This window comes from Pristis pectinata, chromosome 2 (genome assembly GCF_009764475.1).
Source record: "Pristis pectinata isolate sPriPec2 chromosome 2, sPriPec2.1.pri, whole genome shotgun sequence".
Taxonomy (NCBI): domain Eukaryota; kingdom Metazoa; phylum Chordata; class Chondrichthyes; order Rhinopristiformes; family Pristidae; genus Pristis; species Pristis pectinata.
The window spans coordinates 99,098,114-99,111,104 of record NC_067406.1 but is presented as its reverse complement, the minus strand read 5'-3'; the positions used below and the strand labels follow the sequence as shown (position 1 = coordinate 99,111,104).

Genomic DNA, 12,991 nt, shown 5'->3' with positions numbered 1-12,991 from the left:
GTCCTGGTGGCGGTGCCCTGTGAGAGGGCTGACCAGAACAGCACCATCAAAGGATTGCAGTACCTCTCCTCCATCTATGGAGTCCCATGGGAGGTACAATCCGATCAGGGCTCACACTTCGCGGGGGCCAAAGTTCAGAACTGGGATGCTGAGGCAGGGATCTCGTGGCTGTTCCCTATACCCTACAACCCACAGGCATCAGGCCTAATCGAGAGAATGAACAGCCTGCTTAAAGAGAAAGTACGCGGACTAATGCCCTCCTGCACACTGCAGGGGTGGTTGAGTGTGCTGCAGCAGGCCGTTGATCAGCTGAATACACGGCCCACTGGCCAAGAGGGGTCCCCACTGTCCTGCCATCTGGCACACTTCCCACCTCCCGACTTGCAAGACACTGAACCCCCTGAGACCGAGGACTCAGGGAGAGTATGGGTATGACAGCCACAGGGTCCCCCTCAGAAGGAAGAAGTCACGCGCGGTCCCGAGGACACCCGTTGGATCACGACTGTGGGTCACACTAACCTATCATGTCTTCATACCCAACACCTGACCCGACGAGAATGAGCCTCCACCCCCCCACAGGACAACGGCACTACTCCAGTCATCCCTTCTGCTCACCGCAATGATCGGCATCGGGACGTCTGCCAACAGCTTCCTCAGAGTCGCCTACAAATTTGCCAGCACCACTAATAAATCAGACTGCTAGATCTGCGTCTGAACCCCAGCACACGCCGATGAAGCTCTGCCACTTACGCTGATCCTGCTGGATGACTTTCAAATGAACTGTTTACACAGACTTTTCGCTCCTGTGGGGTTTGGTATATCTGTTTGGGGGGAGGGGGTGAATGGCAGTCCCCCACCACTCCCCTCACCACTACATAACATTTCCTCCAGTGATCCCCGATGGGGTGGGTGTTTCAGGAACTGGTACTTCCCTCCCTACAATTTGACCTCCACCCGAGTACCGACTCTCAGGGTCATTCCACAGCTGCTGAGCAAGCCTAATTAATGCTGGCAGGCTCCCGAATGAGCACGGTTCCACCCTTTCAGTTGGCCACAGTGATCGTGAGCGAAACTGGTACCCAGGTGCCTCAGTGACCACTGCCGATGGTGCCACTAAGCTGGGGGCTCCCTGGACTTTGAATGGGACCCACTGGATTTGTGCCCACCATGCCTACCCGTGTCTCCCCACGAACTGGTACGGTTGCTGCTTTCCAGCGTTTGTGGTGCCCTATATCCATGCCTTAGATGACCTTGGGGAGCACCCGGCATACAGCGGCCACCAGGACAAGAGGGCCATCACAGAGGCAGAGAGGTTTTGGATGATAGCCTTTCCCACATATGGCATGGCCCGATTGTCCCATGAGGTCATCCAGATGGCCAATGTGCTCGAGGCGCTGGCCAACAAAACGGCAGTGGCACTGCAACATACCAAAGACGCCCTGGCGTGGATGGCAGCTGAGTTGATGGCCATCAGGATGGTCGCCCTGCAGAATCAAATGGCCCTGGATTACCTACTTGCTGCGGATGGTGGTACCTGTGCAGTGATTGGTAAGGAGTGCTGCACATTTATCCCTGATGAGTCAAGGAACATCACCCACTTGGCTGCTCACATTCAGGACTTGGTGGCTAAAATTCTAAAAGCAAGGGACCAGCTCCTCCAGCACGACACCTCATGAGGAAACTGGTGGCCGTTTGGGTCTCTGGGGCGATGGTGGGCAACTGTCATCCACTGAGTGACTGCTCTCATTCTCATTGTCATCGCAATCTGTATATTATGCTGCGCTTGCCAGGTTATTAAGAGCACGTCTGCTCTTCATTAATACTGTACACTAACAAATAGTTCTAGGCTTAGTAATAGTTATCACCATGATTGACGGGTGGTGTGACTTTTAAGGGGTGGATTGTATTGTGGAGGGCCATGGCTGTCACGTGACAGCACTGCCCAGTACCTGATTGAAAGACTCACCACTGTCAATCAGGGCCTGGCTCCATCCCACCCATCAGTGCACACCTGACCATTGGCCACTTTAAGCACCTTTGTACTTGGCCTCGGGCCATTGGCCTTCTATGATTGATTAGTCCTTGCTGGCACCGGGCCACTGGCCTTTTTGAACTACCTGGGCTGGACCCCCCAGCCCTCCAGCACTATAAAGAGTGCCACACATGCCTGGTTCGCTCTTTTTGTTTGCTCCGAGGAATCGTGAAACGATGCTGGAGGGACCGCCGGTAAGGTGTGCACTTCGACAGGGTTAGGAGCATTCTAAGTTAGTATTACTGGTAGTGTGGAGTCATGCCTGTGCTGAGTCAAGGGGTGGCGGGTAGCGTATTGTTTTTCCTTAATTGTTTGTACCCAGTTCGTTGTGTGTGTGTGTGTGTGTGCATGTGTGTGTGTAGTTTACCCTTGTTGCAATTTTCCCACGCTCGCTATCACCAGTGCACGCGCGCGCGCCCGCGTGTGTGTATATGTGTGTGTGTGTCGCCCCCGTTACCTTTTCCTCGCGTTTGTCTTTGTAAATAAATCATTTAACTCTAAGACTGTGTTCAGAGTCCTTGTCCCTCAAGACCTCGAATCTGTTTCACAACAGGACTGAAATGAGGAGAAATTTCTTTACTTAAAGGGTGATGAATCTTTGTAATTCTTTACTCTGGAGGGCAATGGAGGTTCAGTCGTTGGCTGCATTCAAAATTCAGATCAATAGATTTCTGGATATTAGAGGAATCAAGGGATTTGTGAAAAGGGTAGGAAAATGGTATTGAGGTAGAATGGCAGAGCAGGCTCAAAGGGGCTGAAATGGCTTAACTCCCACTCTTACGTTCTCAGAAGTACATGATGAATGGTCACACAGCAGCAATAAACACAGGTGGTTCCATTCAATGCAATCATAGTTTTGCTTGTTATAGAAAGTAACAAAATAACTATCATTATAAGTGCAACTTGCACACTTGTACAAATGAACTGACATAGCTGGTGAAGCAAAAGCTTTAACCTCCAAAACTGAAACCTGACGACCAAGTCACATCCAGATAGTTCCCTTTAGCATTTTCAAATACAGAGGTTAGAACAGAAGTGTAAAAGAAAAGAAAATAGGAAAATAATTTGACTGTTAATTGAGTTATAGAGTTGTGCAGTACAGAAGCCCTTCAGGCCACCATGTCCATGCCAACCATCAACATCAACTAATCCCACTTACCAGCATTAGGACTATAGCCTCCTATGCTTTGATGATTCAAGTGCTCATCTAGAAACTTCTCAAATATGTGAGAGTACCTTGCTCCTCCACACAGTCAGGCAGTGCATTCCAGATTCCAACCACCCTCCAGTTAAAAAAAAAATCTCCCTCAGATCCCCTCTAAACCTCTTACCCCTTACCTAAACATAGGCCTCTAATTTTACACACTTCTGCTATGGGAAAGAATTTTCTACTATCTATCCTCTCCATGGCCCTAATAATTTGTATACTTCAACCTAGTCCCCTCTCAGCCTCCTCCGCTCAAAGGAAAACAAACCCAGCCTATTCAGTCTTATTGTTAATGTGTAACTGGAATGCTTAAAGGGTGTTGCAATGGGATAGCACTTTGGGAGCAGTGAACATAACTCTGTACGTGTTGAGGCAGTTATGGATAAGGATAAAACTAGGGATAAAGTGCTAAATTGGGGAAAGGCCAACTACAACAGTATTAGGCAGGAGGTGGGCAGAGTACATTGGGAGTGGCTGTTATTGGGTAAGTCCACATTTGTCATGTTGGAGTCGTTTAAAGGCCAGCTGGTGAGAATTCAGAACCAATATGCTACTGTGAGGAATAAAGACAAGGATGGCAAGGTTCAGGAGCCTTGGGTGACAAGAGATGTTGCAAATTTAGTCAAAAAAGAAAAGGAAACATGTGTAAGGTTTAGAAAACTGAAATTGGACAGAGCCTTGATGAATATAAAGGAAATAAGAGAGAACTTAAACAGGGAATCAGGAGGGCTAAAAAGGACCATGAAACCAGAGAGAAGGACATATTCACAAAAGAGAATAAGGACATGGAGGATAGTGAGATCAGGGTGGAGTATGCTGATTTTCTAGGGCATGTTGACATCAAGAAAAAGGAAGTGTTGAGGCTCTTGAAGAACATAAAGGTGGATAAGTCCCCATGGCCGGATGTAATCTATCTCAAGTCATTAAGAAAGGCAAGAGAGGAGATTACCGGGGCCTTGACAGAGATCTTTATATCCTCTTTATTCACAAGCAAAGTCCCAGAGGACTGGGGAATAGCCAATGTTGTTCCTCTGTTTAGGAAGGGCAATATAGATGAAACAGGAAATTAAAGGCCAGTGAACCTTACGTCAATGGTAGGGAAATTACTGGACAGGATTCTTAGGGATAGGATCTATTTGCATCTGGAAAAGCATAGACTCATTAGGGATAGTCAGCATGATGTTGTGCAGGGGAGGTCATGTCTTACAAACTTGATTGAGATTTTTGAGGAGGTAATGAAGATATTGATGAGGCATGGCAATGGGTGTTGTAGACACAGACTTTAGTAAAGCTTTTGACAAGGTCCCTAATGGTAGCCTTATTCAGAAGATTAAGGCACATGGGATCCATGGAGACTTGGTAAATTGGATTCAAAATTGGCTTAGCCATAGAAGACAGAAGAATTGGCAGAGTTGTGGATAGTTAGGAAGGTTGCCAAAGGGTTGAGCAGGATTTATTCCAGTTGGAAATGTAAGTAGTGAAATGGCAGATGGAGTTAACCTGGACAAGTGTGAGGTGTGGCACTTTGGGAGGTCAAATGCAAAAGGAAAGCATACAGTAAATGGCAGGACCCTTAGGAGCATTGATGTACAGAGAGATCTTGCAGTGCAAGTCCATAGCTCCCTGAAAGTGGCAACACATGTGGATAGGGTGGTGAAGAAGGAATATAGCAATACTTGCCTTCATTGATCAGTGTGTTGAGTATAAGCACAATACAAGAGGGCATGGCTTTAAAGTAATGGGTGGGAGGTTCAAGGGAGATATCAGAGGAAGGTTTTTTACCCAGAGAGTGGTTGGGGCATGGAATGCGCTGCCTGGGGTGATGGTGGAGGCAGGTACATTGGTCAAATTCAAGAGGTTGCTAGATAAGCATATGGAGAAATTTAAAATAGAGCGATATGTGGGAGGAAGGAGTTAGATAGTCTTAGGCGAGGTTTAAAGGTCGGCACAACATTGTGGGCCGAAGGTCCATGTATTGTGCTGTACTGTTCAGTGATTCTATGATTTAAAAGTTGGGAAGTCATGTTGCCGTTGGATAGAACTTTGGCTAAGCCTCATTTGGAAAACTGTGTGCAGTTCTGGTTGCTGCATGACAGGAATGATGTAGAGGCTTTGGAGAGGGTGCAGAAGAGGTTCACTAGGATGTGGCCTGGATTAGAGAGTATTAGCCATAAGTGGAGGTTAGACAAAGATGGATTGTTTTGTCTGGAGTATTGGAGGCTGAGGGGAGATCTGACAGAAGAATATAAAATTATGAGAGGCACAGAAAGGGTAGATAGAATCTTTTTCCTAGGGTGAAAATGTTAAAAACTATAGGGCATAGCTTTAAGGTGAGAGGGGGAAAATTTAAAGGACGTTTTATGCTGAGAGTGGTAAGTGCCTGGAAATTGCTGCCAGGGGATATGGTAGAAGCAGATATGATAGCAACATTTAAGAGGCATTTAGGCAGGCACATGAACAGGCAAGGAATGGAGGGATATGGACCATGTGCAGGCAGATTAGATTAGTTTGGATGGGCACCTTGACCGGCACAGACATCATGGGCTGAAGGGACTGTTCATGTGCCATACTATTCTATGCTCTATGTCCTTACACCAATGCTGAACCAGACAAAGTAGGAACACCCCAGTAAATCAATAACCCCTTAATGTCAAAGATCCCTGCTGGAAAATGCACAAGAAACATTTCAGCTGATGTCAAAGATAAGCTCTTCTCTTGCCAATGTTCACTGACAGGCTGACATATAAAGACATCAACTGGTGAAGTACTAAAAGACTAGAAGCCTACTGACCCAAATTCACATCATAACCACCTTCAAAGTGTAAGGATAGAAGCAAATAAGTGGCAGTGTCCTCCTCCTCTTTCCTTCTTACCTGTTAGCTGAAGGTTCAAAGTACAAATGCCTGTTGAATTTGCATTACTTAATTTTGAAGAGACTTTGGATTGAAAGATAGAAAAGAATTCCTCACTGGGCAAAAATTTCATGCAAACTTCTCTTTTGAATTTTGAGGTCTGCCAGTGGAGGTGATGCAGATTTTTTTAGCATTATTTCATGTTCTCTTATGACACAGAAGGAGGCACTTCAGCCCACAAATCTATGCTGGCTCTTGGACTAATCCCATCAATCTCATTCCCCATTTATTTCCCTGCAACCTATTCTCTCTCAGATGCCCTCTTTTTCAAGTTTTAGTCCTAAAATGCCTGGTGCAGTTAACTAAAAGAAATGACAATGAGATGCTTTTGCTGGAAGGCAGTTAGAAAAGAATGAAGTACTTAAAATGTACAACCACACAACTTAGATTTACAGTTGACATTATACCTATTTTGATGATGTCAAGTAATAGCAAGATATCCTCTCAATCTTCTTTAGATTATATCCAGTCTTAAGTGACCATAAAGAGGAATTAATCAGGCCACATAATCCAGCCACAAGGAAACACCAAATCCAGAACACTTCATTACTATTTTGTTTTAAGTTTTAGGTGTCATCTCCTTTAACCCTTCATTGAAACAGATCAAATACTTGCAATCAGGATATTTTTTCTATAGTATTTTTAAACTTTGCCATAAAAACTCACTCGAAGGTTGAGTAAATATCTCAGTGAGGATCTTATTTCAAATTACAATTAAAAGACCAGGGGAAAAAACTTGGTTTCCTGCTACTCTTGATAATCTGGCCATGATGTAAAGAAACCCACACAGCAAATAAACACAATTTGAGGACACTTACATTTGAGAATTGGCATTGTGGTCATTTTGTCGGTGAGAATTAATTTGGATGCAAGATTTGATGAAGAGATGTAAGAAATCAAAGAGATTTGCACATGTTATAATTATACACACAACTCACACTCATTACTCTGTGGGCTTTTAAACTGCATAATTGGTTTTCATCCAGATTACTGGTTCAAATGTGAAGAAAACTCAAGGCCCCTACCTGGGACAACTGGAAAGCCGCATGGAAACATTTTTAGTACATTCCAAAGACGTGTTACATGTTTTAGAAATTAATAGCTTGCTTTTCATTATTACACAGTTCTTGTGTGCCTTCTTAACTCAGATACTGTGTTTTACAGTCTCATTAGCAAATGAAAAACATTAATGGAAAATGTTGACAAAGCCACTTTGGGAAAACAATAAATCACTTCCATCTGTCTTGCAAAGTTGAGCCAACACCATTCGCAGCACTGACAAAATTATCCTGTTATTTAGTGTCTGAGCTTCCTTATTAACATAGTCTTTAATTGCATTTCTATGCAAAACCACGGTGACCACAAGGGCACAGTCACCGTCAGATACTCAATCAAGTTCAACAATACACCTGGTAATTTTAAGTTTAGACTTTTAAGATTGTAAATGATTCACTACTGAGAATGTGTGACCTCTTCTATCCCTTCACAGGTTCCTATTTTATGCTCATTGGGCTATATACTTCCATGGCAATGAGAGAATAGGGTGAGATCCATAAGTATAGCACATTTGTTATGTTAACCTTAGCCAGCTGTTCTTACCAAGCTGCAAGCGGTTTCCTCTAGACACTGTAATTTCCCAATGTGACATGCCAGTGCATTATCTGCGCCAATCCTTGAACATAAATGATCCTCGATTTTTTTTCAAAAAGCTGGAATCCAAATAGTCTGGTGGGAATTAGTTCCTTCCCAATTGCTTAGAAGGTCTGTTACTAGTGAGCTGCCTTCCACTCAAAGGAATAAATGGGGAAAGGTTTCCTACTACTTACTTTGTCTATACCCCTCATAATTTTATACACCTCATCAGGTCACTGCACAAGTTCTGCCACTCCAAGGAAAACAAACCCAGCCTATCTAGTTTCTCCTCAGAGCCACCCCAAGCAACATCCTAGTGAATCTCCTTTGCACCCACTCCAGTGCAATCATGTCCTTCCTATAGCAATGTGACGCCAAAGGATCCTATCATTCACTATGTATATTCGAGCCTTATTTAGACTTCCCAAAATGCATCACATCACATTTTTCAGTATTAAATACTATCTACCATTGCTTTGCCCTTTTTACCAACTGATCAATATCTAAGACCTAAGAATATCCTCCTCATTATCAACAATACCATCAATTTTCATGTCATCTGCAAACTTATTAACCATACCTCCTATATTCATATCCAAACCTTGAATGTATACGACAGTTTCCAGCATGAATCCCTGCTCCTTCCATTCACAAGCACCCTCCACCATCATCCTCTGCATCTGATCACAAAGTCAATTTTAGATCCAATTTGCCATCTTGCCTTGGATCACACGGACTCTAACTTTTGGACCATTCTCCCATGTGGGACCTTATCGAAGGCCTTACAAAAGTTCATACAGACCACATCAAATGCACCACGCTCATCAACAGGTTTTGTTATCTCTTCAAAAAACTCAATCAAGTTGGTCTGATAGGGTCTCCCTGCCAATATTTTCTTGCTCCCTTTTTTGTCTTCCTAATTCCTTTTTTAATATTTTGCCTCTGTGCATTCTGTGCTCTTTTTGACTTTGTGCAATGTTGAGCTTTCAGTATCTACCATAAGCTCTCTGTTTTTTATTTTATCCTATTCTGTATGTTCCACAACATCTCAGGAAATAAAGAAACGGGAGCTCTCCCTTTTCATCATTGCAGAAAAGCCTCACTATTTCCTCATTGCTTTAATAATGATTTATCATAGAAGATCGAACAGTATAGCACAGGAACAGGCCCTTTGGCCCATGATGTTGTACTGGACTAAGTAAACTAGTAATTAAATGCTGAACTAAACTAATCCTTACTGCCTACACAATGTCCATATCCCTACATTCATGTGCCTCTTAAATGTCTCTATCATACTTGCTTCCACTACCACCCCTGGCAGTGCATTCCAGGCACCCATCACACTCTGTGTGAAAAACTTGCCCCGCACATCTCCTTTGAACTTACCTCCTCTCACCTTAAATGCATGCCCTCTAGTATTAGACATTTCAACCCTGGAATAAAGATACAGGCTATTTTATCTATGCTTCTCATAATCTTATACACTTCTAACATGTCTCCCGTCAGCCTCTGCCACTCCAGAGCAAACAACCCAAGTTTGTCCAAACTCTCCTTATAGCACATGCCCTCTACTCCAGGCAGCATCTTGGTAAATCTCTTCTGCATCCTCTCCAAAGCCTCCACATCCTTTCTACAATGGGGCGACCAGAATTGAATGCAAGACTCCAGATGCGGCCTAACTAGAGTTTCATAAAGCTGCAACATAACTTCCTGACTCTTGACCTTAATGCCTTGATAAATAAAGGCATGCATGCCATATGCCTTCTTTACCAACCTGTGCAGCCACTTTCAGGGAGCTATGGACTTGGACCCCAATATCCCTCTGTACATCAACACTGTTAAGGGTCTTACCATTAATAGTGCACTGTCTCTCTACATTTGATCTCCCAAGGTGCAACACCTCACACTTGGCTGAATTAAACTCCATCTGCCATTTCTCATAAGTGTCCATATCTGCAACTGATCTATATTCCACTATATTCTTTGGCAATCTTCTACATTATCCACAACACCACCAATCTTTTTATCATCTGCTAACTTACTAACCTACCCATCTATGTTTTCATCCAGGTCATTTATATATGTCACAAATAGCAGAGGTCCCAGTATGAATCCCTGCTGAACACCATTAGTCACGGACATCCAGCCAGAATAAGTCCCATCGACCACTACCCTCTGTCTTCAATGGGCAAGCCAATTCTGAATCCAAACGGTCAAGTCACCATGGATCCCATGCATCTTAATCTTCTGGATGAGACTCCCATGAGGGACTTTGTCAAACGCCTTACTAAAATCCATGTGGACAACATCCAATGCTCTATCTTCATCAATCACCTTCGTCACCTCCTCGAAAAACTCAATCAAGTTTGTAAGACATGACTTGCCCTGCACAAAGCCATGCTGACTCTCTCTAATTAGGCCATGGTTTTTCAAATGCTCATAAATCCTATCCCTAAGAATCCTCTCCAATAGCTTCCCTGCCACTGACGTGGGACTCACCGGTCTAGAGTTTCCAGGATTATCTCTACTTCCTTTCTTGAATAATGGTACAACATTAGCAAATCGCCAGTCCTCTAGGACCTCGCCTGTGGCTAGAGAGGACACCATCATCTTGGTCAAGGCCCTAGCAATCTCATCTCTTGCCTCTCTCAATAAGCTGAGGTATATTCCATCAGGCCCTGGGGATTTACCCACCTTAAGGTTCTTTAAGAGACCTCCTTCTTTATCTCAAAATGCCCTAGCATATTAGCATGCTCCACATTGATCTCACTATCCTCCATGCCCTTCTCCTTGGTAAATACCAATACAAAGTACTCATTTAGGGCCTCGCCCACCTCCTTTGCCTCCAGGCACATGCTCCCTCCTTTATCCTTGAATGGTCCTATCCTCTCCCTAGTTATCCTCTTGCTCTTGATGTATGTATAGAATGCCTTAGGATTCTCTTTAATCTTACTGGCCAAGAACTTTTCATAGCCCCTCCTGGCTCTCCTAATTCCCTTGCTGATTTCTGTTCTAGCTTCTTTATAATCGTCAAGGGCTCCATTTGATTTCAGCTTCCTAAAACTTATGTACACTTCCTTTCTCTTCTTGACTAACTTTACTACCTTTCTCAACATCAAGGTTCCCTTCCTTGCCATCCTTGTCCTTCCTTCCTACTGGAACATACCTGTCCTGTACTCTGTGCAGTTGGTCTTTAAATACCCTCCACATGTCAGATGTGAACTTGCCCAAAAACTACTTTTCCCAATTAAGTCTCCCTAGCTCTTGCCTAATACTCTTGTAATCTGCCTGCATATCTGTTCCTCAATGTCCCGGTGGCAAGTGTAATAGCTCATATAATCCCATCAGAGTGATTGCAGCTTTCTTATTTTTGAGTTCTACCCATATAGGCTCAGTGGATGAGTCCTCCATTATGTCCCTTCTGGGTGTAGCTGTGATATTGTCCCTGATTAATAGTGCAACTCCTCCCCCTCTTTTACTTCCTTAACTTTTCTAAAACATCAAAATCCTGGAACATTAAGCATCCAGTCCTGTCCCTCTCACGACCAAGTCTCTGTAATGACCACAACATCATAGTTACATGATCCATGCATCCATGTCCTAAGTTCATCACCCTTACTCCAATACTCCTAGCATTAAAATAAACACACTTCACCCCTGTCCGTCCCATCATGTCTATTACCTTGCTCCTGCTTGTTCTTCCTTATAGACTAAATGGTGATGACATCTCCCTTCCTCTCAATCCCTCCACTTTCTGACCTGGTGCTCTGGTTCCCATCTCCCTCCCATACTAGTTCAAATATCATCAAATAGCTGTTTACAATCTACTTCAATAAATCATATCTCAGCCTGATAAAATTGGCCTTATACCTAATACTCCTGGTCTATCTTTTTCCTTTTTCACAGCTGTGCTAAATCTATCTGAACAATCATCTGCATCTCACATACCTAGCATTTATACTTGCCATGGTTCATTCCATAAAATTGAGTTTCATACTGCCCCTCTCTTAATGGGCTGGCTATGTATTTATTAATAAAGTTATCTTCAGAATTCTGCTCCTTTAATACCCTTCACACTGTTACTGTCTCTCTCAATGTTAGGATAGTAGAAATACCCCACTACTACTGCCTTGCCTTTTTTGCATTTTGCTCTTTTATCACTGACTGTTTTGGGGTAGTATACTACACTACCATGAATATTGTTGCATGTCTTTGTTTCCTTATTTCAACCCAAACAGGCTCATTTAATCCAAATGTGATGTTTCTAGCATATCATCCCTCCTGAGAGCTTTCTTTTACCCAACTCTCTCTCTTTCTTGAAAACCTTGCAATCAAATTGTTGAGCTGCCATTCCTGCCCACCTTCAAGCCATGTTTCAGACATCCATATATCTATTGGTGCCCTCAGTTCATCATCATTTTTCGTAGATGACTTACAGTTAACAGTTGAGAACAGCCAAACCTCTGTATCACCTCTTTCCCTGGTCTTTCTTTCTGCTGCCTTTCAATCTTATTTCCTCGAATTGTTACTAAACCACTATTTTCTATGTCCGATTTCTCCTCCTTTTCTCTCTTCTAAAACTGCTGACTGCTTCCCATTCTCCCACCAAGCTAGATGAAGACTATTTCATTGGCTTTCATCAGGTTTCCTGCAATGACATTGGGCTTAGCTTTGTTTAGATGCAGATCATATGACTTATACAGGTCCCACCCCCCTCAGAACTAGTGACAATGCTTTAGGAACTTAAGGCTTCCCTCCTGTATCATCCTTTCACCTACATATTTACTTGCATTATTTTCCTCTCTCTGTGCTCAATGTGTGTAGCACCTGCAGTAATCAAAAATTACCACCTTTGAGCTCTTATCTTTTAATCTCATGACTTACTCTGCAGTACCTCTTCCTGCTTTCTACCTACATCATTGGTACTGATAGTGGTCATGACTTCTGGCTCCACGTCCTGCAATATCAGGATATTCTCCAGCAGTGTTGTGACACATTTGACCCCATACCAGGGAGCCAACATACCACCCTAGATTCATGTCTATGACTACAGAAACAGTAAATCTGTCCCCCTTAATTACTAAAAGCCTAATCTCCTACAACTGAGTCAACCTTGGACTTGACAAGGACAACTCTAAGGAATAGACTGAGACAGACAGTACTTTTTAAACAAGAGTCAAAGATTATGAGGAAACAGAAGAAAATGAA

General features: G+C 43.4%; 1 protein-coding gene across 2 annotated transcripts in view; it reads right to left on the bottom strand.

The window, feature by feature from the left end:
• Nucleotides 1-12,991, bottom strand: part of afap1 (actin filament associated protein 1) — a 232,885-nt gene that overhangs the window by 87,960 nt on the left and 131,934 nt on the right. The gene's annotated exons all lie outside the window — the stretch shown is intronic.